The following is a 23,336-nucleotide window of genomic DNA, read 5'->3' as shown; positions in this document are numbered from 1 at the left end:
CAAAACAACCTCTCTTACAGTTTTTCCCACTCGCCCAGGCCCTGCCTTAAAGTCTCGCGTTAGTACGGTTAGAGTTAGCCTGACTCCTGCTCATTCTGGAAAGAAGAGGTCTGCATCCAAATTCCCTTTATCCCTTTTTCCACTTCCACAATATTTAGGCCAAGATTTTCCAAATTAGCTAGTGAAATTGGATGGCCAACTTGAGACACCTTAAAAAGGCTAAATTTTCAAAAGAGGGTGTTCAGCACTTTCTGAAAATTAGGTCCTTTTAAAGTTTCTCAAGCTGGGTAACCAAAACTTGAGGTCCAAAAGTCAATAGTCACTTTTGAAAATTATGAGAAAGATACTTTGTGGAAGCAAGTAAAGTGTTGATTACACTGACTGAACAGCCATTCAAGTGTTTCCTCTCAAAAATCACGTAGATAGGCTCAGTCTCTCAGGTTCATGACAGAGAAATAGGCCCTTGGTAACAGATCTTGTCTTGTGAGGCAGAAACATAGCAGGCACTGGCTGCTTGCTAAATTAGAGAATCATGTGTCTCAAGAAGGAGTCACTATAAGCACTGGTTTCAGAGTAGCAGCCATGTTAGTCTGTTTCCGCAAAAAGAACAGGAGTACTTGTGGCACCTTAAAAACTAACCAATTTATTTGAGCATAAGCTTTTGTGAGCTCACAAAAGCTTATGCTCAAATAAATTTGTTAATCTCTACGGTACTATAAGCACTGTTGCACATTTTTTGCTGGAGTTTCCAAATGGTACAGGACAATAATGGGAAGGTGTTTGGGATAAGTGCACCTCTCCTCCTGAAGAAGTATATATAAATGTTTTGCTGTTGTGCTTGCATGCGAAGAGTCTCCTAGCTAAAATGACTAAAGTTTTTGGTAGGCTTATGAAGTTCTCAAAGAAGCAGTGAGAGATAAAAAGGCATCTTTTAAAAAGTGGAAGTCAAATCCTAGTGAGGTAAATAGGAAGGAACATAAACACTGCCAAATTAAGTGTAAAAATGTAGTAAGAAAAGCCAAAAAGGAGTTTGAAGAACAGCTAGCCAAAAACTCAAAAGGTAATAACAAAATGGTACAACAGAAGCAGGAAGCCTGCTAAACAACCAGTGGGGCTCCTGGACGATCGAGATGCAAAAGGAGCACTTAAAGACGATAAAGTCATTGCGGAGAAACTAAATGAATTCTTTGCTTCAGTCTTCCTGGCTGAGGATGTTAGGGAGATTCCCAAACTTGAGCCATCTTTTGTAGGTGACAAATCTGAGGAATTGTCACAGATTGAAGTGACACTAGAGGAGGTTTTGGAATTGATAAACTTAACAGTAACAAGTCACCGGGACCAGATGGCATTCGCCCAATAGTTCTGAAAGAACTCAAATTTGAAATTGTGGAATTAATAACTATGGTTTGTAACCTGTCCTTTAAATCAGCTACTGTACCCAATGACTGGAAGATAGCTAATGTAACGCCAATATTTAAGAAGGGCTCTAGAGGTGATCCTGGCAATTACAGACTGGTAAGTCTAACATCAGCAACAGGCAAATTAATTGAAACAACAGTAAAGAATAAAATTGTCAGACACATAGAAGAACATAAATTGTTGCGCAAAAGTCAGCATAGTTTCTGTAAAGGGAGATCATGTCTTACTAATCTATTAGAGTTCTCTGAAGGGGTCAACAGACATGTGGAGAAGGGGGATCCAGTGGACAAAGTGTACTTAGATTTCCAGAAAGCCTTTGACAAAGTCCCTCACCAAAGGCTCTTACGTAAATTAAGTTGTCATGGGATAAGAGGGAAGATCCTTTCATGGATTGAGAACTGTTTAAAAGACAGGGAACAAAGGGTAGGAATAAATGGTAAATTTTCAGAATGGAGAGGGGTAACTAGTGGTCAGTCCTAAAACCAATCCTATTCAACTTATTCATAAATGATCTGGAGAAAGTGGTAACGGTGAGGTGGCAAAGTTTGCAGATGATACTAAACTGTTCAAGATAGTTAAGACCAAAGCAGACTGTGAAGAACTTCAAAAAGATCTCACAAAACTAAGTGATTGGGCAACAAAATGGCAAATGAAATTTAATGTGGATAAATGTAAAGTAATGCACATTGGAAAAAATAACCCCAACTATACATACAATATGATGGGGGCTAATTTAGCTACAACTAATCAGGAGAAAGATCTTGGAGTCATCGTGGATAGTTCTCTGAAGACGTCCACGCAGTGCGCTGCGGCAGTCAAAAAAGCAAACGGGATGTTAGGAATCATTAAAAAAGGGAAAGAGAATAAGTCTGAGAATATCTTATTGCCCTTATATAAATCCATGGTACTCCCACATCTTGAATACTGCATACAGATATGGTCTCCACATCTCAAAAAAGATATACTGGCATTAGAAAAGGTTCTGAAAAGGGCAATTAAAATGATTAGGGGTTTGGAACAGGTCCCATATGAGGAGAGATTAAAGAGGCTAGGACTTTTCAGCTTGGAAAAGAGGAGACTCAGGGGGGGTATGAGAGAGGTATATAAAATCATGAGTGGTGTGGAGAGAGTGAATAAGGAAAAGTTATTTATTTGTTCCCATAATATAAGAAGTAGGGGCCACCAAATGAAATTAATGGGCAGCAGGTTTAAAACAAAGAAAAGGAAGCTCTTCACACAGTGCACAACCTGTGAAACCTGTGGAACTCCTTGCCTGAGGAGGTTGTGAAGGCTAGGACTATAACAGGGTTTAAAAGAGAACTGGATAAATTCATGGAGGTTAAGTCCATTGATGGCTATTAGCCAGCATGGGTAAGGAATGATGTCCCTAGCCTCTGTTTGTCAGAGGGTGGAGATGGATGGCAGGAGAGAGATCACTTGATCATTAACTGTTAGGTTCACTCCCTCTAGGGCACCTGGCACATTGGCCATTGTTGGTAGACAGGATATTGGGCTGGATGGACCTTTGGTCTGACCCAGTATGACCATTCTTATGTTCTTATGACTTCCACTCTTCTGTCCACTCAAACAATCCACTTTGGACTCTTGGATGTTAAAAAATCTTACAACTGTTTCACTGGGAAGCTCTAGCACTGGTATGCTTTGGAGAGAGACTTGAAATCTGGCAGAGGCATTACCCTGGTGTTAAGAATTGCCCTTTCTGACATCCCAGTGAAAATCTGTCCTAATTTTCAGTTTGCACAGGTGCAGTAGAGGCTTCTTAGGGTTCAGTAGCTAAATTCTCCAAAGATTCCATCTGTAATGAGCGTAGTCCATCCTCACAAAGCTCCTATGTATCAACCAGACTAGACATTTGAAATCACCACAGAGCAACCGAGCAAACTCCATCCCAAGGCTCCAGGGCCGAGCAAAACTTTCATAAGTGATCCATCCCATCCCCTGTCGCCCATTCCCAGCTAATAGCCACTGATGGAACTATCCTCCATGAATTTATTTAGTTCTTTTTTGAGCCCTGTTATAGACTTGGCCTTCACAACACCTTCTGGCAAAGAGTTACACAGGTTGACTGTGTATTGTAAGAAGAAATACTTCCTTTTGTTTGTTTTATACCTGCTGCCTATTAATTTCATTTTGTGACACCTAGTTCTTGTGTTATGAGGAGTAAATAACACTTCCTTATTTACTTTCTCTCCACCAGTCATGATTTTATAGACCTCTATCATATCCCCCTTAGTCGTCTCTTTTCCAAGCTGAAAAGTCCCGGCAATTCCTCCTCCCTGTGGCTTAAGTGGCATGAGGCACCAGAATTGAAAGACAGATTATCTTTCAAATGCTCTCAATGCTCTAATTTTTTGCTGGCACCCAATCAACCTGGAGGAGAAGAAAATAACCTGGAATGCAGTGGACAGAAAAGACACATGGAAGTCAGGGAGGGAGGAGAGCAGACAGAAGCCAGGGGAGGGTGGCGGAGGAGGAGAAGGACAAGAGCCAGGTGATGGGAGGGAGTGGACAGAGGCATGCTAGAGGGGGCAGACTAGAAGGAGCCAGGCTTGGGAATGGGAGCAGAGGGGTCTGTAACCACCAGACCTGGGAACTGAAATCAGGATTTCTGAGTCTCAACATTCCTTTGCTGTCAGGAAATACCTATGGATCCTGCTGGCAAATAGCACATTCATCTCCATTTATGGCTGGTCCACGTATAAAATGATAATCAATTGCTCCATTAGTTCCAGTGGCAGAGATCTGTGCTATGGATGTAAAAGTTCCAGTCCTGCTGATGACACAATGTGGGAGTCAATGTGTTCCTACATGATGGAAATTTTATTTTTTCAGTTTGCCTTTTAAAAAGTTTAGTAAATAAATTAAATAAGAAAAAAGAAGAAACCTACATTAAAAGAACATTAAGGTTACAAAGTCAAGCACTGAAAAGGTAGGAAATGTCAGTATTAAGGTTTCCTGTGCATCTGCATTATGATACAGATTTTAATTACCAAATCACACACTATTTTTTCCAAAAGACCCCTGCCTCATTCAGTGCATACAACAGACACTGCTTACCAAATAGGCAGCTGTTCAATGTTTCATTTTATCCTCATCATTCAGTATGTTGACCGATGCCTTATTTCTGCATACCCGGCACACATTGCTCTGAATACAGAATTATCAATTTACTCATTAGCTTTTCTGTGACACTAATTACTGTAATATACGTGTATGCCTGGCAAACATTAAATGAATTTATCTGCACCCTAATCCTGTGAGACGAGGTGGTATTATCATCCCCATTTTATAAGGTCAAAAACTGAGGCACAGAGACACTAGGGTCAGAAGTGTCCACTCATTTTGGCAGGTTTCAGAGTAGCAGCCGTGTTAGTCTGTGTCTGCAAAAAGAAAACGAGGACCTGTGACACCTTAGAGACCAACAAATTTATTTGAGCATAAACTTTCGTGAGCTATAGCTCACTTCATCGGATGTATCCGATGAAGTGCACTGTAGCTCACGAAAGCTTATGCTCAAATAAATTTATTGGTCTCTACGGTGCCACAAGTACTTCTTTTCTTTTCACTCATTTTGGGTGACCGTTTGAAGGCCTAGGACCTTATTTTTCAGAATACTTAGCATTTAATGGCACTTTCTATGCTCAGGGCAGAGTTCTCACTTACTTCAATTGCACCTGTGAGTGCTCAGTACTTCTGCAACTCAGGACCTAACATGTGTCAATATGAAGCACTTAGAAAATGAGGAGCATACAATTAGCTGTTACCTGCAACACGTTTGACTTAAAGGATTTGGAGCCTCATCTTGCACCATTGATGTTACTGGGAGTTTTGCCACTGAACTCAAGTGGATCAGAAGCAAAGTCTTGTTCTGCATAGGAATTCTGTGGCAGAAGCAGGGACAGAATCCTTCATCTGCTTTATCCAGGAGACAATTCCTTCTCTTCCTCCAAACCCCCCCCCCCCCCCCCCCGCAATGTTTACTACAAACCTTCCAACTTCTTCAACAAATGAGGCAAAGGTGCTGTAGATACCAGCCTCACTAACCAACCCTGATTCATTCCCTGAAAACCATGTGGATAAAAATAGTAGGTGATCATGTGATTAAAGATTTTGCCACAATATATATGCAAAAGAGGACCAGAGTTTGTATAGCAAAACTTCCAAAGACTTCAGTGGGGCCAGGATTGCACCCATTATCTTCAAAACAGTCTTGTTACAAATTGACAATCCCACTTAGATTCATCCATAGTATTGAATTAGAATAATTTTCCAAGGAAACTCAAATGAAGGTGAGTAGAAAGGCAGGGTTCCAAGCCATGTCTAGATTGCATTAAGTACAGAGCTCAAGTTCTAGGCAGAATTAGGGCTAGAGTTTGGGTTCAAAGTAGATGGCATCATACTGACGGGGCAATCAGGCAGATCAATAGCTCTTAAAGAATTTCTTCCATCTGAGGACAAAAAAATTTCTACAGAACTATTCTGACAAAATTTTGGCTAAATGTGAACCAGAAATGGAAAGCGAACCCCTTCCTATTTTGGATCCAACATAAAACTAAAACCATACGGACAGGTTTGAATTTGGGGATCTAAATCCAAAACTATCTGAAATTCCCAAGTATTCTGATCTGAAGTTCCAGTTTTGGCCCATCTCTAAGAATGTACTGTAGGAAATATTCTCCACTGGCAACAGAATGGTATCTTTCATCTGCAATTTCTATGATTCATTTGTAATACTACATAAAAGCAACCACGATGGTGTTTGGTTCATTTTTGTATCAGCACTCACTTAAAGATGCAGTATTTCATGAGGTCCACTTCATCACATTATAAAAATGTGAAAATTAAATAGTAACTTTAAAGACTTCTAAACCACCTCAGTGATCCACAGTTAACACACACCACTGCACTGCCATTCACAAGATTTAAGTTTGACTTTCTGGTCCTATTCTTTCTCCCAGGGTCAGAGCCTGAAAATACTCCAGAGGCAAAGCTCTCTTTCTCTGACGATAAAGAAGTATCTTGTATTATATGACTAGGCATTCCTCCAGCTAATTAAGGAGCAAAAGTGATGGACTTACAATGGAACCCAGTGTAATATTCTTTGATCATAAAACTAACAGCTGTGACCTGGGCTTCGGAGGAGTGTATGACAAATGGAGATACTCAGGGTTCCAAAATGGACAGCACAAATGGGGAAGAGTGAGGAAAGAGGGGCTGGAGAGAAGATTATTCCATGGGTCCCAGCCTAAAACCTACAGTCAATTGTCTTAAACCCCTATTCATCAGTCCATACTCAGGCAAAGCTCCTGTATGTCCTAAATCTGGCTTATGTTGTACCTATAGCACTCATAGTAGCACAAAGATAGAAAACAGATGTAGAATCAGTATTAAGACCTCCCAGAAATTATCCAAACAATTCTGAAATCTGAACTTTGATACCATAGCATGAACAGAGCAATAAACATGGGAAGACACCATAATGACAGAATGGTTTTTTTTCCTTAAAGTATACAAATAATTTTGATTAATTAGAAACACTAGAGATTTTGCTTTTCAAATCATACTAATCTCACCCCAGTACAGAGATGTATGCCAAAATAAATGTCATACCCATCTTTAAATTAACACATGTGATCAGACGAATCAGAATCCTCAATCCCCTTCCACCTCTCATACAGAGCCATTTAACTGCTGGGAAACAGAAAATTATTCTCTCCTGGAACTGACTCAGAAGGCAGATCCATCATTCAGTAGCCAGCACATGATTCAGCTTAGCTTTGGATAAAAAGTTAAAAGGTCCAAAAGCTACCAAAAAAGGGCTCTTGAATTAGCAAGCTGCTTCACTTTAACCCTCCTGAAATGCCTGCTGAAAGATTCTGTGAATCATGACTGCTGCAAGAGGAGCACCCTTGCATCCAGAAAGTGGCAACTTTCAGTGACATCCAGCAAGCAGGCATTCCCCTCTATCTAAAGACATCTTTCACTCAGCTAAAAGGTAAGATGAGAATGTAGTAATGTAGTCAGACATCCAGAAAGATTTTTTTTTGGGGGGGGGGGTTACTAAAATACATGGCAGTTACCAAAAAAAAAAAAAAAAGGCAGTTGTGTTGTTTTCAGATGAAATGAATGTAAACCAGCATAATACATTTTAAAAGAACAAATATTTGATCTTAAGTTTATTATATAAAACAAGAGGTCTCTTAAAATAGGCTGATTTATGCTCCCATTTTATTATCTTTACTAGCAAGCGCTGAATAAGAAGCAATAAACGTTACTGCAAGTAGGAAAAAGACATTCCATTCTTTTCAAGTCTTGAAATAGGATACAAAGTGTAAAAATACTAGCAAATATTCCACTTATCTGAAATTCAGTGTCTGAATAGCAAAATGATTTACTGAGCCTTCATATGCCTTTAATATTTCTTCATGTGATGTACATGCACAGAATGAAAAACCCCTGCTGTGTAATTCCCCTCGTGTTTCCAAAGGGGAACATTTCAAATTGATAAAGGGTTATGATCTCGTTGTCAGACCATTTGAAAACAGTGCTACTTTCCTTTCAGTTTAATCACATGCTAGATTTTTAATAGCCTAATTATTTGCTGAGTTATTAACATGGGGTAATTCCTGTGAATTCAAAAGACTTAGGTTCAAAATATTCCAGAGACCCTCAGTGATGCTTGTTACATAAAGTGTCTTTGTACAACACTGTTAACAAAAAAGAGGGATGAACCTGCAACACTGAAAGATTTAATTGAAAACATATTATTCAATTTCCTTTATGTGTCAATGCGTTTGCAAGTCATTTCATTTAAATGCTTCAACAATGCTAATACTCCAAAAGGGGTAAAACTGAATAGATAAAAGTCTTTAGAAAAAAACTGCACCAGTTATGGCACAAAGTTAAGGATGCACCAACCATGAATTACAAGCTCCTTTTATAAGGGGTTTATTATTTTACCTTAAAAATGGTTTGAACTGACAATTGGTATTTAAGCTTCTTTCCGCCCCCCTTTCAATTTTTCTTCTACACGAGTTTGGCTGGTTTTTTATTACAGAAGGATGAAAGGGGGAGGGAGGAACTTTCTGTGGCTTCAGATGCTTTTGTCATCACACTCTACGGAAAAACAGCAACTTTTTAAAAAAACTTAATTTTACATACCACTTAATCCTTAGTTTGGAGTGGAAACTTTTCAGCAAATGATTTAGGGTCACTCTATTTAAAAATCTGTTGTGTTTTAAGATTTGAAAATTGGCTAATGAAAAGAAAAAATACATTTTCAATGCAAATTCCAGAGCACCCTCACAAGAACACTGTTACAGCTTTACAATACGGATTGAAATTATAACGTGTAACATTTCTGAGGGAATCATCACAACTCACCCAAAAATCATTTTAACAGTGTCTCCATAATATGTACTACCTCAGGAAGGCTTAAACTTTGTACTACAAGAGATGCTGGCAGTTTGCACATTTGCAGTTTGAAGGCCAGATTTAATTTACATTAAGTCAAGCAAACTGTAGCCATCCTTATTCTTAACAGAGTGATGCAAGTAACGGAATCCTACAGGTCAGAACACACGATTCCCTTCTCTCTGATCAGGTGGAGGAGCATTGCACTCTGGGAACTGTTGTCCAAGGGCCTCATCTTTATATTAAAAAGTGAGAGAGTGGTCATTAGCTGTATTGAAGGCCACATTTTGGTGAACAGTCTGTACCTTCTCCACCTCTGAGACAAAACATTTTATTGTGACAGCTTTGAAGAACTTATTAGAATGTTTGATATCAACAATCACACTTCATCATCCTACAAACTGAATGGCTCATATAAATGGCTTCTTTATACTGTTATGTCTATACATTTCATTTAAAAAAATATATTGTTTTGAGGCACCTCTTTTTCAATCCTTGCTATAGGGATTTCAAGATGGGTCAGAGTTTAATACACTGACTCTGAAGTGCTGGGACATGGACTGAAATTGAGATACCTGGAAAAAGCCCAGAAAGCAGAGTAATTAAGTAGAGTTTGGAGAGCAATTATACACATTGAAAAATAAAATAAAACAGCTATGAGAGTTACAGCTCTCAGCTGTACTCCATTGCATTTCAGTATAATGCAGCAGGGATCTCTGAATGTGAACACGATGCCATATTAATGGGGGGGAAAGGCAGACAGAGGAAGGAACAAGAGCCATAACTTGGGGTTTCCTTTAGCTGGAAACGTTAAGGTCCTGATTTGTTTGACATTTGTTTTTTAAATGTACTTGATTCAAATCACTTATCACACTCAGTAACTCAGTAAAAGTGAGCGATATGATGACGTAGAATGTAAATAAATTGAAACACTCAAAAATTAAGCTGGCCTAGGGACTCAGAGGCAATAAATTGTGCTACCACAAGGGAGATCCAAGGGCCCAGTTCAGCCACATGCTTAAGCACACACTAACAAAAAATCTTAGTAGTCTCAATGATTTCAATAGGACAATTTATATGCATAAAGATAGGCACAGTTTAAGTACCTCATTGAACTGGAGCTCCAGTTGGGATTCTGGATTTTGTCTCTTATTTAAAACAAGTAATCCCATAATGATCCAAAATAATACATTTCATGCTTAGTGTTATTACACTGATTGGACCATTGCAATAGTATTTCTTTTTATAAGATCTGACCCTTGTCCTAGGAGAGTGACCACATCAGATGACCCATCCTAGCTAATCCCTTAAGATTAACAGGATCTGGAGGAAGCATCATCTGATCTTCCTTTGTCACAAAGAGGCATCAAAGACCCATAGAGAAGAGAATCTATGAGACAGAGAATTCCAGAAATACTCAGCCCACCATAGTAATAAGCATAATATAAGTCTCTGAATAGATAGATGGACACCTGCACCAAGAATAGTGACCTTAAAAACAGACACCAAAAATTCACTCCTGCAATTCATGACTTCATAATCAAGTAAAAAGGAAAACCTATAAGAAAATGTAAAGACAGCAACACTCTTTAGTAAGAGTGGCGACACTACAGTCCCAATTCAGCAAAGGACTTAAATATGTTAGGTTCATCCCTTCCACCTCATGCTTAAATCCCCCAACTTCCTATGCCATTAAATAAAATGAGATTTTTTTATCCTAGCATACAAAAAGGCGAACCTGTATTTTTAAAAAAAACCTCTTTGTAGCATACTGTAATCTTTAGCAGACAGTTTTTACTTGTGCAGGAATATTGAAAATAAACATGGAGTCCCATCCAGATTGTCATGAAGGCCAGAATTGCCCTTTTCATTTTAAACAGGATGGGCCAGCAATTTCTCTTTGATGTGGCATGCAGCCTTGCTAAATTCTAAACCCCAAGACTCTGTGGTTGGTGAAGTTGTTTAGCATGGCTTGTCTTGCAAAGTTGATGGTTCTGCTTTTGCTGTCAGCTTTGTCATATTTTAAAAACAGTCCACAAAAAACAAATAGTGTCAGATAGGGAGATGGGAGGGGAGAAGACACACCATCATGGAAACAATGTATATTTGTTTCTTACAACATAGTTGCCACTCATATCGCTTAATTTTCTGCAAAACCATTTCACTGAACACAGAAGCCCTAAAATTCAGTTTATCCTGTATCTGTAACCTAATACACTGTAACCTAATATTGGCCCTCATACCAAAATAAAGATAAATATGCAATTTCTTGTCCAGGCCACTGCGTCTTCTTTGATGTACGCTGTCACCTGCACATATTTAAAGTTATATGACAATTTTCATTCAAGGTCACACGAGACACACACTATACCTTGTTTCAGAGTAGCAGCCGTGTTAGTCTGTATTCGCAAAAAGAAAAGGAGTACTTGTGGCACCTTAGAGACTAACAAATTTATTTGAGCATAAGCTTTCGTGAGCTACAGCTCACTTCATCAGATGCATTCGGTGGAAAAAACAGTGGGGAGATTTATATACACAGAGAACATGAAACAATGGGTGTTACCATACACACTGTAAAGAGAGTGATCACTTAAAGTGAGCTATTATCAGCAGGAGAGCGGGAGAGGGGGAAGCTTTTTTGGATATTTATAAAAATATATTAAGAGATATTACATATAGACCCATGTCCAAGAATCATTTGTAAATTGTGAACATAATACATCAAATCGTTGTTCAACTTTGAGGAAGCTGCAACCCCTTTCTACTGGGGAACTCAGATATGGTACAGATTCAGTTCATTGATCTTTTAGTACCCTAATTAGCTCTCAACCTCTCTTAGAGCTCTGGGTCATTTCAAAACCTCCAGTCATTTGATTTCCTAGTTTTGACCCTTTTCCATTGGCCTCTGGCAGTGGTCCCATATTGATTTTCTGCTTGTGTAGTCTTTTGGTGATGAACTGTTTGATTCATGATTATTTCATTTTCTATCATATTTAGGATCCCAAATGTTGAATTCCCATTGTGGAAAGGGAAAGAATCTAGATTTAAAGTAAAGTCATTACTTTACATAAATATCCTTCAAACTTTTCCTCTAAGTCTATTAACATTTAATTATTTCTCTTACTTCAATTGCTCGGTTCAAATCTGATTAAGCATGTAATATTTTGTTAATTATTGCTGTTCTTTGGTACACAGATTTAGGTTGACTTGTTGAGCTTTCCCTTTTGTAATTTTGGGTATTGTTCTACCAAGAGTCATGGTTATTATTTTGTAAGAGCTTGTAGACACTGAAGGTATGTCTACATTGCAATGAGAGCTCGAGCTTAGACTCGGGCTCAAGTCCAAATCCCACTTCCATCTACACGCAATTCTGTCTAACTTGGGCCCAAGCCTGGGCCGCAGGACCCAGCAGGGATAGAGCATTCAAGCCCAACACCCAAGGGCGGGCTCAGACCCAAACCATCATTTTGTAATTCGCACACAGCTCAGTCCCAGACTGAGTCCCACAGACTCAGGTCCTGAGGTCCAACAACCCTATCCCACAATCCCAAGGGACAATGTCCTTTGACCCTTCTATCCTAAGATTGGTCAATCAACTTCCAGGAAACGGAAGCAACCTCCTCGTTCAAATACATTCTGGGTCCCTATTCAGAGGAGCTTTTTGATGCCATCCCAAGAGAGCTGCCTGCCATGGAACCAGCATTTAACCCTTCCATTTTGTTCTAACCACTGAGCTGCAGGCAGAGTGAATGTTCTCCTGCATTTGTAAGGCCACGGACATGAAGAAATCCTTTTACCAAGCATGCTGCTAGCTGGTCACAGGAGCAGACAGATTTTGGTTAACCTCTGGCACAACGCAAGCAAATGATTTGACTTTAGCAGTAGTTCCAGGAATGGCCACGTGTACCAGCTGGCAGCATTGGGGATTCACTGGACTGGTGACCAGTGCATGGAGAGGATTAAGTGGCTCATGACCAACTACTGGAAAGCCAGAGATGAGAACTGTACCTCTGGGAACTCGCCATCCTCCTGTCCCTTTTATGAGGAGTTTGACCAGGTGCTGGGTACTGTACTGAGCCACCAGCACATCATAATAGCCTGGTCAGCTGGGATGGTGACCTTCTCACCTGTGAAACCACTATTGGATTGGAGAGGTGCCGGCAAGTGCCAGATGAGGCTGCCAAAGTGACTCTTGTACTCAAACTGGTCCCCAGGGAGACTTTGCTGCTGGAGCAGTTACAACACATTTTGAGTCCCTACTCAAAGAGCTTTCTGATGCCATCCCGAGGGGGGCTGCCTGCCACGGAACCAGCCTCAGAAACACAAAAGGCAGAAGTAGTCCCTGAGCCTGGTAAGTTTCTGGCTCCATTTTTGTTGTTATTAATATAGGCATGGGAGCGATTTTCGATTTATTACCCAAAATTTATTGCAAGCCTTAGGCAACAATGATATCCAGTAATGGTGGATTGCATGCCAGAACCCCGGCATCAACCCTCCTTTATTCCCCCCCCACCACCACTCTGTGAAATTCAAAATGGAGACTGGGAAGCACAAACAACAGCAAAACAAGCATTTAAAATTAGTTTTTTACTAAACACTTGAACATTCTTACAGAAATGTGCTGGGGTGTTTATAGTAGGACCCTTATACTGTCTTCCCTTTTAGTATGCCATGCCATACAAATGAGGCATGCCACAACATAACGAGTCGCCTGTGAACAAAAAACAGTCTGGGGGTGGGGTTGGAAGGTTTAATGTTGTCCACAAGTGATTAAATCAATGTCCAGAGTATGACCTGAGGTTTGTATGCAGTCCAGAAATGTGCTGGGGCAGGAGAAGGTGGCTGTGTAGTTCTCTGAGTGTCCGTATTATTGTGTGTTTGCATGTGGTTCCTGGTAGATGCGTTAAGAGTAGCTTACACTGGGGGCCATACAAAGCCATAGAGAGGCAGGCAGTCATATCATGTGGACCCGAATGCATCATCTTGTTGATTCTCCCATGAATTTTGATCCAATCCTGGGTGTTGATAACCAAAAACTTTTCCCATAGTAGAACTTCAGATAGGTAGTCAAATTTCAGGGAAGGGCCCACCGCTGTAGGTCACCAGCCCATTCCATTCGTAGATGTGCTGCTCTGTCACCATACATTTGGTAATGCGGCTGGCTTGCCACTGGCAGCTTGGAATAAAATCTCCCTTTGCCATTCTGAAACCTCTAGGATTGTAATGTCCTCAATAATGTGGAATGCCTGAAAGTATAGAAAAGGTTTATATCGTAAACCACGACTCCCCTCTCCCACCAAAAGGCCAAGGAGCTCTCAAATTTTTCAACAATTTTAACTTGTTACTCATCACTGTGCAGTCTTTTCACTGTGATTAACTGAGTTTTGCCCCAGGAGCTTCTGAGAGCTGAGGTTCTCCTCTCAGAACATACTGAAATTCAATTTTACAAAGTATCAATTTTGGGCCTTGAGATTCCAAAAGGCACTTTTGCCTGGGGAGGTAATGCACCTATTGTGAAGCACTGAAACAATATCCTGCCCCAGCTGTGGTATGTGCATTGTTTCGTGTCTTCTTTTAAGCCCTTTGACCTCTGCTGACCCTTCGACCTCTGCTGCTCCTTCCACTTCAGCAGTGCAGGCTCACTGCAGCAGGTTACAGGGATGCAGAACTGTCACGGACAGTGTTTCTGTGACGAACTTAAGGTGGACATTCTGGACAGGGTTAAAAAGCAGGTGAAGTACTAGAGGGAGGAGGATTCATGGTAAATGCAAAAGGCATAGACAGGTTGCACAGCAAGAGAATAGAGTTTCAGTGCGTGAAGAGAGCTTTGCAGAGCAGTTTCTGAAACAGGAATGTCAGCTGAAAGAGGAAAATAGAGCCCAGCAGAAAGACCTGTTCGAGAGGCTGCTAACACTCCTGGCCACCAGAGTACAAGGTCCTGCGCCACCTGCACCATGTCCTGAGTCCCCTTCATGGTTCCAGGTGCTGCAGACCAGGAACACTTTGGACAACTCCATGGTTGAGTGGCCCATGCATTTGGGATGTAATAGCAGCTGGACAGGTCAAATCTACCCCATGAAGTCCTCCACCCTGTGCAGGCACACTCCCCTCTGCATACCTTCGCCCCATGTAGGCCTACCTCCATGCAGACCACAGCTCCATCCCCATGCAGCAGCACCAAGTGCATGCTAAAGATGGAAGAAAGAGAAAGGAGAACAGGAGACCAGATGACATGCAACAGTAGGGGTTTATTCTTTGGAACTAGTTTGATTGTTTACATTTGTGCATTTTGTTTTTGTTAAAGGTTTTGGTGTTGGTTTATTACTGGTGTTCTGGTACGCTAATGGCAGCTGGCCTACCTGGCAATGCTTTAATACTGTGCTTTTCTAATATATGTTGAAAATAAAGGTTTTCATTTTATTATGACATTTTATTTTCATCACAGTATCACATCATACAATGTGCATTTCAGTAATAAAGGTGATAAGGGACAACTGGGAAGTTGTATGCAAAAACTATTTCTCAATACATTTCCCTACATCAAGCTATACTGTAAATCCACAGTTCTTGCCATTCAACCCCGACCTCTATTTCATAAGCGGTAATGCCATTCATAGCTACAAAGCACAACAATCCATCCCCACCCACCCCCAACATTTCATTGCATGATATGATAGAATCCCATTTACTGTAAAGATTGTTCAAGCACATTCATAAACTTACTATTCTCCCCCTTCCATTGGCCCATGCATGGGCATAATGTGGGCGCATAGAGCTTCCCTTATTTGTGTTGCCCAGGTATATCCTCTCCCAACTGTGGTAGGTGCACTTTCTGGTCAAGTCTACCAGTTCACCAATCCATTACTGTCACTACTCCATTCAGGGTCACATGTCTGACTTTTGGCTTCAGAAAGATTACAAAGAGCACAACAAGCCACAATAATGCAGTCAGCATTGAAGACACAGGCATCCAAATGTGTCTGTAAACAGCATCAGTGGGATTTCAGTCTGCCAAATGCATATTCAACCATTCTGTGCCTGCTGAGAATGGAATTAAACTTTCTTTTTCCAGGCCCTCTGAAATCAGGTTATGGTTTCACAAGCCAAGGAAAAAGTGATACACCACGTCCCCCAGGATAACACTGGGGACAATAACTCCATTTATGACATCATTTGGTGGCAATAGTGTCCCAGACTGCCCATGAATGTGGACTCCTGATCATTGGAACACCCTGGCATCATGAACTTTTCCAGTGCAGCCCACACTGGTATTCATAAATCCGCCTCTGTGGTCCACATAGTCTGCATAATAATAGAGTCGTAGCCATTGAGATTTATGTATTCAGGTGCTCCTTGATGGGAGCATACTATTGGCATACGAGTCCCATCAATGGCCCCACCACAGTTTGGAAACCCCATTTTTTCAAAATCAACAATTACTTCAGAGATATTGTTTCTGCTCACTGCCTTTGGGTAAATCACACACCCTATTGCCTCCAAAACCTCCATGACTACTTTACCTATGGTTGACTTTCCAATGCTGAACTCATTGACAATGGACTTGCAGTAGTCTCAGGTAGCCAGTTTCCAGATGGTTATAGCAACTTGCTTCTGGACCAGTATGGATGCCTTCATGAATGTTATGAATGCTGGAGAACAAGCTGTTCACAAAGCTCTAGAAACGAAGCTTTCTTCATGTGGAAGTTCTGGACCCACTGCTGGTCATCTCAGATCTGCATGATGATGTGGTCCCACCAGTCTGTGCTTGTGGCTTCAGAAGAGCAGATGGATATAGGGGGCACCAGCAGCTATCCAGAGAGTCACGAGCAGCATCAGCCAGTTCAATTCTTCCATGTCTGTATCATCCTCACCCTTCTCCATCAGGCACCTTTGATACATCAGAAACTGCCACCACAATGTCTACCAGCATCTCATTGATGCTCTGCCTGTTTGTTTAAACAGGACTGAAAATGCAAGCAAGAGATACTCTTCAAATGGTGACTCCTCCATGTTCCTGGCTCCAGTTGCTAGAAGTGCACAGATTCATGAGACTGCTTGGCAAGATCTGTTGGTAACTTGGCAGGCTGCCACAACTTTCTGTACTGTGCGAGGTGAACAGTCAAATTTTCCCATACTGTACCAGGAACCAAGGCCTAGAGCAGCCAGAGCTGAGTAGGGTGCTAAGAAACTTGGGATATGGTGGTTTGACTCAGGTCAGGGTACTGCAGTGTGGACGCTAGAACCCTGGATTTGGGGCCCAAGTCCAGAAATTCTAAACCTAGGGTCAATACACAGTGTAGATGCACAAGATCTAGGCTTACGAACCCAGAGTCCATGGACTCGAGTTCCACTAACCCTGGGCAGCGTACATTGCAGTGTAGACATACCTTAATGCTAGATTTACTCCATCAGTTTTGTAACAATTTACAAATATATCAGAATGACATTTCTAGTTGTCTCCCCAATGGAGATTTTTAGGTCTTTTCTAATTCATTTTTTATAAATCAACTATGAACAGTGAAAAACTGTTCATGATAGCAAATAATTTCTTCAAATTTTTGATTATATTCTGGAGTGCTTTTCTTAATCCATATATATTAAGTATTAATGATCATAGTTTTGATTTGTTTTCCCTCCACATCTAATACTCTACAAACTCTCTCGTGTGTCCCCCCTCCACCCACAGCTCACAAATTCAAATATTTTCCTTCTCCGCCATTATGTCTGTACTTGAATAAATCAGGTATTAGTCCCACTTCTTGTATTAATTCATTCAACTTTTTTTTAAGTATTATGAATCAGTAGCCACACATACTACTCTTCCTAGAAAACAGAATGCATCCACCAATTTGATTATTTTGTTAATTATTGCCTTTGAGTGACGTAACATAAAAGCTCTTATTTGTATTATTGTGATCTTTTGAATTATATTTTACCAATCAATATACACTTCCAAGTGGAAGTATGAACTCATCTTCTGGAACAATATATATTTAAAAATTGTTATATTCTGTATGTCTATTCAAACAGCGTCATATTCCTAAGTCCATGGCAACTATTAATCACTAGTGTAATAACTAATCTGTGTCATATTCCATGGCATTTTTAACCATTTGTTTTAACATCTCTTCTTTTGCCTGGTGTTTTACAAAATAATTAGGCCCCAATTTAGCAAAAAGTTTACACATGTACTTAACTTGATACATTTTCAAGACTGCACTTAAGCATGGGCTTTAAATTAACCACACTGGGATGCTTTCATGAAATAATATCCTCAAACATTTTTTGAAGAGCTGGTCAATTCTCCCCCGCCACCTTGTATATCCCTCACCCACCCACATTCCGATAGGAAATGTCTATTTTTCAGCAGAAATTCAAATATTGAAAATTTTCAACCAAAATCAGAAATATTTTGGCTCAAAACTATATTTCAATTTGGAAATGCTGGTATGGTGCTTGCTGGGAGTTGTACTTCAGGAGCTTCATACTCCCATTCTTTCCATAGGCTGGGCTCCTTGGTTGCAATATATCTCCATGATGCACCATAGTCTCCCCATCATTGGAGTTCCTGGCAATGGTGCATCATGGGAAATCTAGTCCAGGCAGGAAGCCTGGCCCAGAGAAGAGAATGGAAACTTCAGGCTACTGAACTATAACTCCCATGAGGTTACCACTACAGTTTTCCAGAACAAAATATTTTGGGTTTTAACCAAAATATTTCTGTTTTTGAATGTTCTGTTGTCAAAGAAAAACTGAAATTTTCCATGGAAATCAGACACTTTTCAGGGTCCCCCTCCAAAAAATCCCTAATTTTGTACCTATTTTTCATTTGTTTGCTTTTATAGGTCATTATATAGAATCTATGTTGTGTCATCTTTTCTGAATTTCTATATATCTATATTTGTAAACTTTCACAAAAATTCTTTGCTATTGAAACCTAGGAATCCAAACATAACTTCAGCTTCTTTCATAATTCACATATATAACAATGGTAGAGCTAAATTTGTACCACTTTAGTGTACATCTCTATTGATTGTTTTTTAAACCAGGAGTTATGTTACGGACACCGCTTTCATTTTCCAAAGGAATAAAGAGATGTTTTGGAAAATAGAGGTTATTTTATGAATTTTAATGAAAAGAAAACATTTTAGTTCTATGATGACACCTTCCACATTTTTACTATTCAACATACAGTTCAATACATATGAAAGGCAAATATAAGGAAATACAGTCTCCAAAACTAAATGTGCTTGTTAATCTTACGTTAAATAAATGTTTACGTTTCTGTGACATTAAGCATTGACTCCATAAAAGCTGGAATTCAATAACCAATTAGTAAAATTAGTAAAACTTCCAAGTCCCTGGGACAAAAACCCAACCACATAATTGTCTTAAATACATATGAATTATCATTGTCAGCCATTGTACGTTAGTCAAATGGAAAAAGTTGTATTAGCTCCAAAATGCCAAAAATATTCAGTGAGTGAGGTAATATCTTTTACTGGACCAACTTCTGTTGGTTAGAGCAGTGGCTCTCAGCCTTTGCAGACTACTGTACCCCTTTCAGGAGTCTGACTTGTTTTGTGTACCCCCACGTTTCACCTCACTTAAAAGCGACTTGCTTACAAAATCAGACATAAAAAGACAAAAGTGTCATAGTGCACTATTACTGAAAAATTGCTTCCTATCTTATTTTTACCATATAATTATAAAATTAATCAACTGGAATATAAATATTGTACTTACATTTCAGTGTATAGTATATAGAGCAGTACAAACAAGTCATTGTCTGTATGAAATTTTAGTTTGTACTGACTTAGCTAGTGCTTTTTATGTAGCCTGTTGTAAAACTAGGCAAATATCTAGATGATATCTACCCCCTGGAAAACCTCTGCCTATCCCAAAGGTTAGGCGTACCCCTGGTTGAGAACCGCTGTGTTAGAGAGACAAGCTTTCAAGCTACAGGGAGCTCTTCTTCAGGTCTGGTAAAGGTACTCAGAATGTCACAGCTAAATAAAAGGCCCATTCGGGGAAGTGGCCCATTAATACCCTTGTAGTCCTAGGTCAAAAAGGGGGGTTAGTGGGTTACAGATTGTTGTAAGAATGATAAACGACAAAAACACCCTATCACCTGTGGGTGAATATTTTTCACAAAGCAATCACTCTAAATCTGACCTATCCTCAAAGGAAACCTGCACAACACTTTCAAAAGAGGAGCCTTGGAACTAAAATACATAACTTTGCTAGACACTAAAAATCATGCTCTTAATAAAGACACTGGATTGATGGCTTACTACAACAATCTGTAACCCACTAACCCCCCTTTTTGTCCTAGGACTATAGGGGTCTAACCTTCACCTTGAATGGTCCCTTAGAATATGTGCTAACTACTTATGCTAAACTATCTGTTTGACCTTGTATTTAGCTGTGATACTTTGAGTACCTTTCCCAGACCTGAGGAAGAGCTCCGTGTAGCTAGAACACTTGTCTCTCTCACCAACAGAAGTTGGTCCAATAAAAGACATTACCTTGTCCACTTTGTCTCTCTCATATCCTGGGACCAACACAGCTACAACACTGCACATAAAAATATTCAATGATGATTCTTATATGTTTTGCATCATAGATGATTGAGATGATGTTCAAGCGTTTCCAGAAGGGACAAAAGATTCAACAACAGTTTCCAACAATCACTTCAATATCAGTATCGCTATGACATCCTATGCTCTGCAAGTTAAGATCATTGACATTTGGAAGTCCATTTATTTATATATTTTTTCATCATCTCAGATGCAGATTAGAAAATATCTCAAAAGAATTAGATATTTATGATGAGTACAACCAAATTATAATCACCAGAATAATAAATGAGAAATATAGACATGTAGCATGGATAGATTTCAGTTTTACCAATCTGGTAGAACAACCAAGAGTCACAACTATTTGTACATTTATATATATTCTGTATATTTATATAAAATTCTGTGAAATTGATCAGGTACAAAATGTGCTAAAAGTAGTAGATTCAACATTCTCATTGATCAGATTTTAAACAACCACTAATTAACAGAAATCATCAAAAAAGCAAAAGCAAAACTCCAGGAAGAATTGAGTGGCTGTCACAAAGAAGCAAGTACAACTGCACTGGGAAAACTTACTCAACAGTTGTTGCAAAAGACTAATTCCAAAAAGACAAATGCCCCTCTCCCACAATCAAGTTTGGGTGACTTCATGGAAAGGACACAGCACCCAGGTGCTGGGGAAAACTGACAGAGCGTGCACTTTCGTATCTGCCCCGTTCCCATTGACAGAAGGTGGAGGAATGGCTTAGTTTAATGGCTTTCACTCCCTTACCCCCTTACACCTTTGTCTATTTAAGCTTGCTTGGGCTTTTCAAAAAGCCTCTTGCTCTGGACAGCTACCTCTCCTCCCACCCTTAATATATTCATGACAAGGTGGATGTGACTGATTACCCACTCAGGAAGGAATTTTTCCCATTGAACCAAAATTGCCAAGTCTGGTGGTTTTATTTTCCCAACTTCCTCACAGCATCATGGAAGCACCATTATATTATAGCATTAAGACTTAAAAAAGCATAATATTAGGAAAAGCAAAACCATTTTAGCTTGTCGCAACTTGCAGCCAGCATCCATTGCAGATAAAGATAAATGGGAACAGATCCCAGAGGTATATATGAGACCCGGGTTTGTAGTAGTGGCCCTTTTGCCTATGGAAAAAGGGGAGACCTAAAGTATTCATGGGCTTAGGTCCTCCCTTGAGAACTTCTCCCCTCCCTAAGTGTGGGAAGTGGATAGGATTCTGTAATAAGTTGAGTCCTATATGTTAGCCTAAGTTATTGGTTGTACAGTCGGAGTCCTGAACACTGAACTGGACACAATTAGAGGCCTGGAATGAGAGAGTGGGAGGCAGGGCACATAACGCCTTACCCAGCATTAAATAAAGTTGAGACTTGTGTCTGTCATTCCTTCACCTACGTATCCTGTTCAATGAAGAAAGAATCTGCTCAGGTCTCAGACTAGAAGTCTTAGTGCTTGGGCTCGTCAGTGCTAAGTGATTTTGCAAGCACTGCTTCTGAGAACTACCTTCTTTGGACATCTAAAAGAATGGACACACCAAATCCTTTGAATACTGGTGCACTGTGTTTCCCAGTAAAGTAGTTGTGATTTAAAAAAAAAAAAACAAAAACACAGAAAAAGCTTGTGAATCTTGGGTCTTGGAAACATCTGCCTCAGGGGAAACAGGAGAAAAAAAGAAAAAAAAGAGGATTTGACATACTACAGTATGTGCTGGCTAAGTGCTAACTCCAAAGTAGACTGTACCAGTCAAGCCAAAAGGAACTTGAAGTATTTCTATTTTAGCCTGTCCTAACAGATAGTTTATTGTTTTTATACAGTACAGTATTCACTAGTTATAATCTTAATAACTGCATGTTACATGTAAAACAAGCTTGGTACTTGACTGCCCTGGACATACCAATTTTATTCTTATTAATCTGCAATGCTCTGCTCAATTTGAAACAGAAACACAAAACAAGAACAGCTCAGTAGGAAAGGCAGAGCAGTAATTTGCAAGACACTTAATTTTCCTAAGAGTAAAAAAAAAAAACGAGGAGTACTTGTGGCACCTTAGAGATTAACAAATTTATTTGGGCGTAAGCTTTCATGGGCTTAAAACCCACTTCATCGAAAGCTTATGCCCAAATAAATTTGTTAGTCTCTAAGGTGACACAAGTACTCCTCGTTTTTTTTGCTGATAGAGACTAACACAGCTACCACTCTGAAACCTCTTTCCTGAAAGTGTCGTCTCATACAGCAAAAGAACCTGCAATGAGTTCCCTTTTGAAAATCATTCTGTTTCTATTTTTTCCCCTACGAAACATATTTCAGCTGAAACAAATTCCATATTGTGACTCAATATTTTAGCTTGTTGCAATACTTAGCAAAACTGATAGTTAATAGTAGGGCTTCAGTTCCAAGTGGGTTTTTTTTAATGTTTGTTTTTTAAATAAATTCTTCCTCCATTATTGATGATTGCCAGAAGCTGGGAATGGGTGACAGGGGATGGATCACTTGATGATTACCTGTTCTGTTCATTCCCTCAGAAGCACCTGGCATTGGCCACTCTCAGAAGACAGGATACTGGGCTAGATGGACCATTGGTCTGACCTAGTATGGAAGTTCTTATGTATTCTTTATTTCATCTATCAAATCAAAGAATTCTCCATGAGAACTCCAGTAAGCAAGGAGTGCTAAAAGGGAACCTTACCCTCACATCATTCAGTCTGCCTGCAACCAGTGGTGAGCTGGAGCCGGTTCACACCAGTTCGCTAGAACCGGTTGTTAAATTTAGAAGCCCTTTTAGAACCGGTTGTTCCATGAGGGACAACCAGTTCTAAAAGGGCTTCTAAATTTAACCGGCCAAAAGTGGCACCTTAGGCGAAGACTCCACGGATGCTCCAGCCC

At 39.9% G+C, this 23,336-nt stretch overlaps 2 protein-coding genes across 9 annotated transcripts in view; one reads left to right on the top strand and one right to left on the bottom strand.

Moving 5' to 3' along the window:
* Positions 1–23,336, bottom strand: part of NT5DC1 (5'-nucleotidase domain containing 1) — a 327,326-nt gene that overhangs the window by 211,891 nt on the left and 92,099 nt on the right. The gene's annotated exons all lie outside the window — the stretch shown is intronic.
* The window catches only part of COL10A1 (collagen type X alpha 1 chain), an 83,993-nt gene continuing 67,782 nt past the window's right edge, over positions 7,126–23,336 (top strand). For 7 of the 8 annotated variants that reach the window (XM_084623681.1, XM_084623676.1, XM_084623680.1 and 4 more), the window contains exon 1: positions 7,126–7,435. The gene's annotated coding sequence lies outside the window, so the exon portion shown is untranslated. Of the gene's footprint in view, positions 7,436–13,067; positions 13,205–23,336 lie in introns of all 8 variants that reach the window. The other variant, XM_084623678.1, reaches the window with a different exon arrangement.

The sequence above is a fragment of the Lepidochelys olivacea genome (assembly GCF_965140295.1).
Source record: "Lepidochelys olivacea isolate rLepOli2 genome assembly, chromosome: 3".
Taxonomy (NCBI): domain Eukaryota; kingdom Metazoa; phylum Chordata; order Testudines; family Cheloniidae; genus Lepidochelys; species Lepidochelys olivacea.
Note: the sequence above shows the minus strand (reverse complement) of the source record. Positions and strands in the feature narration are given on the sequence as shown.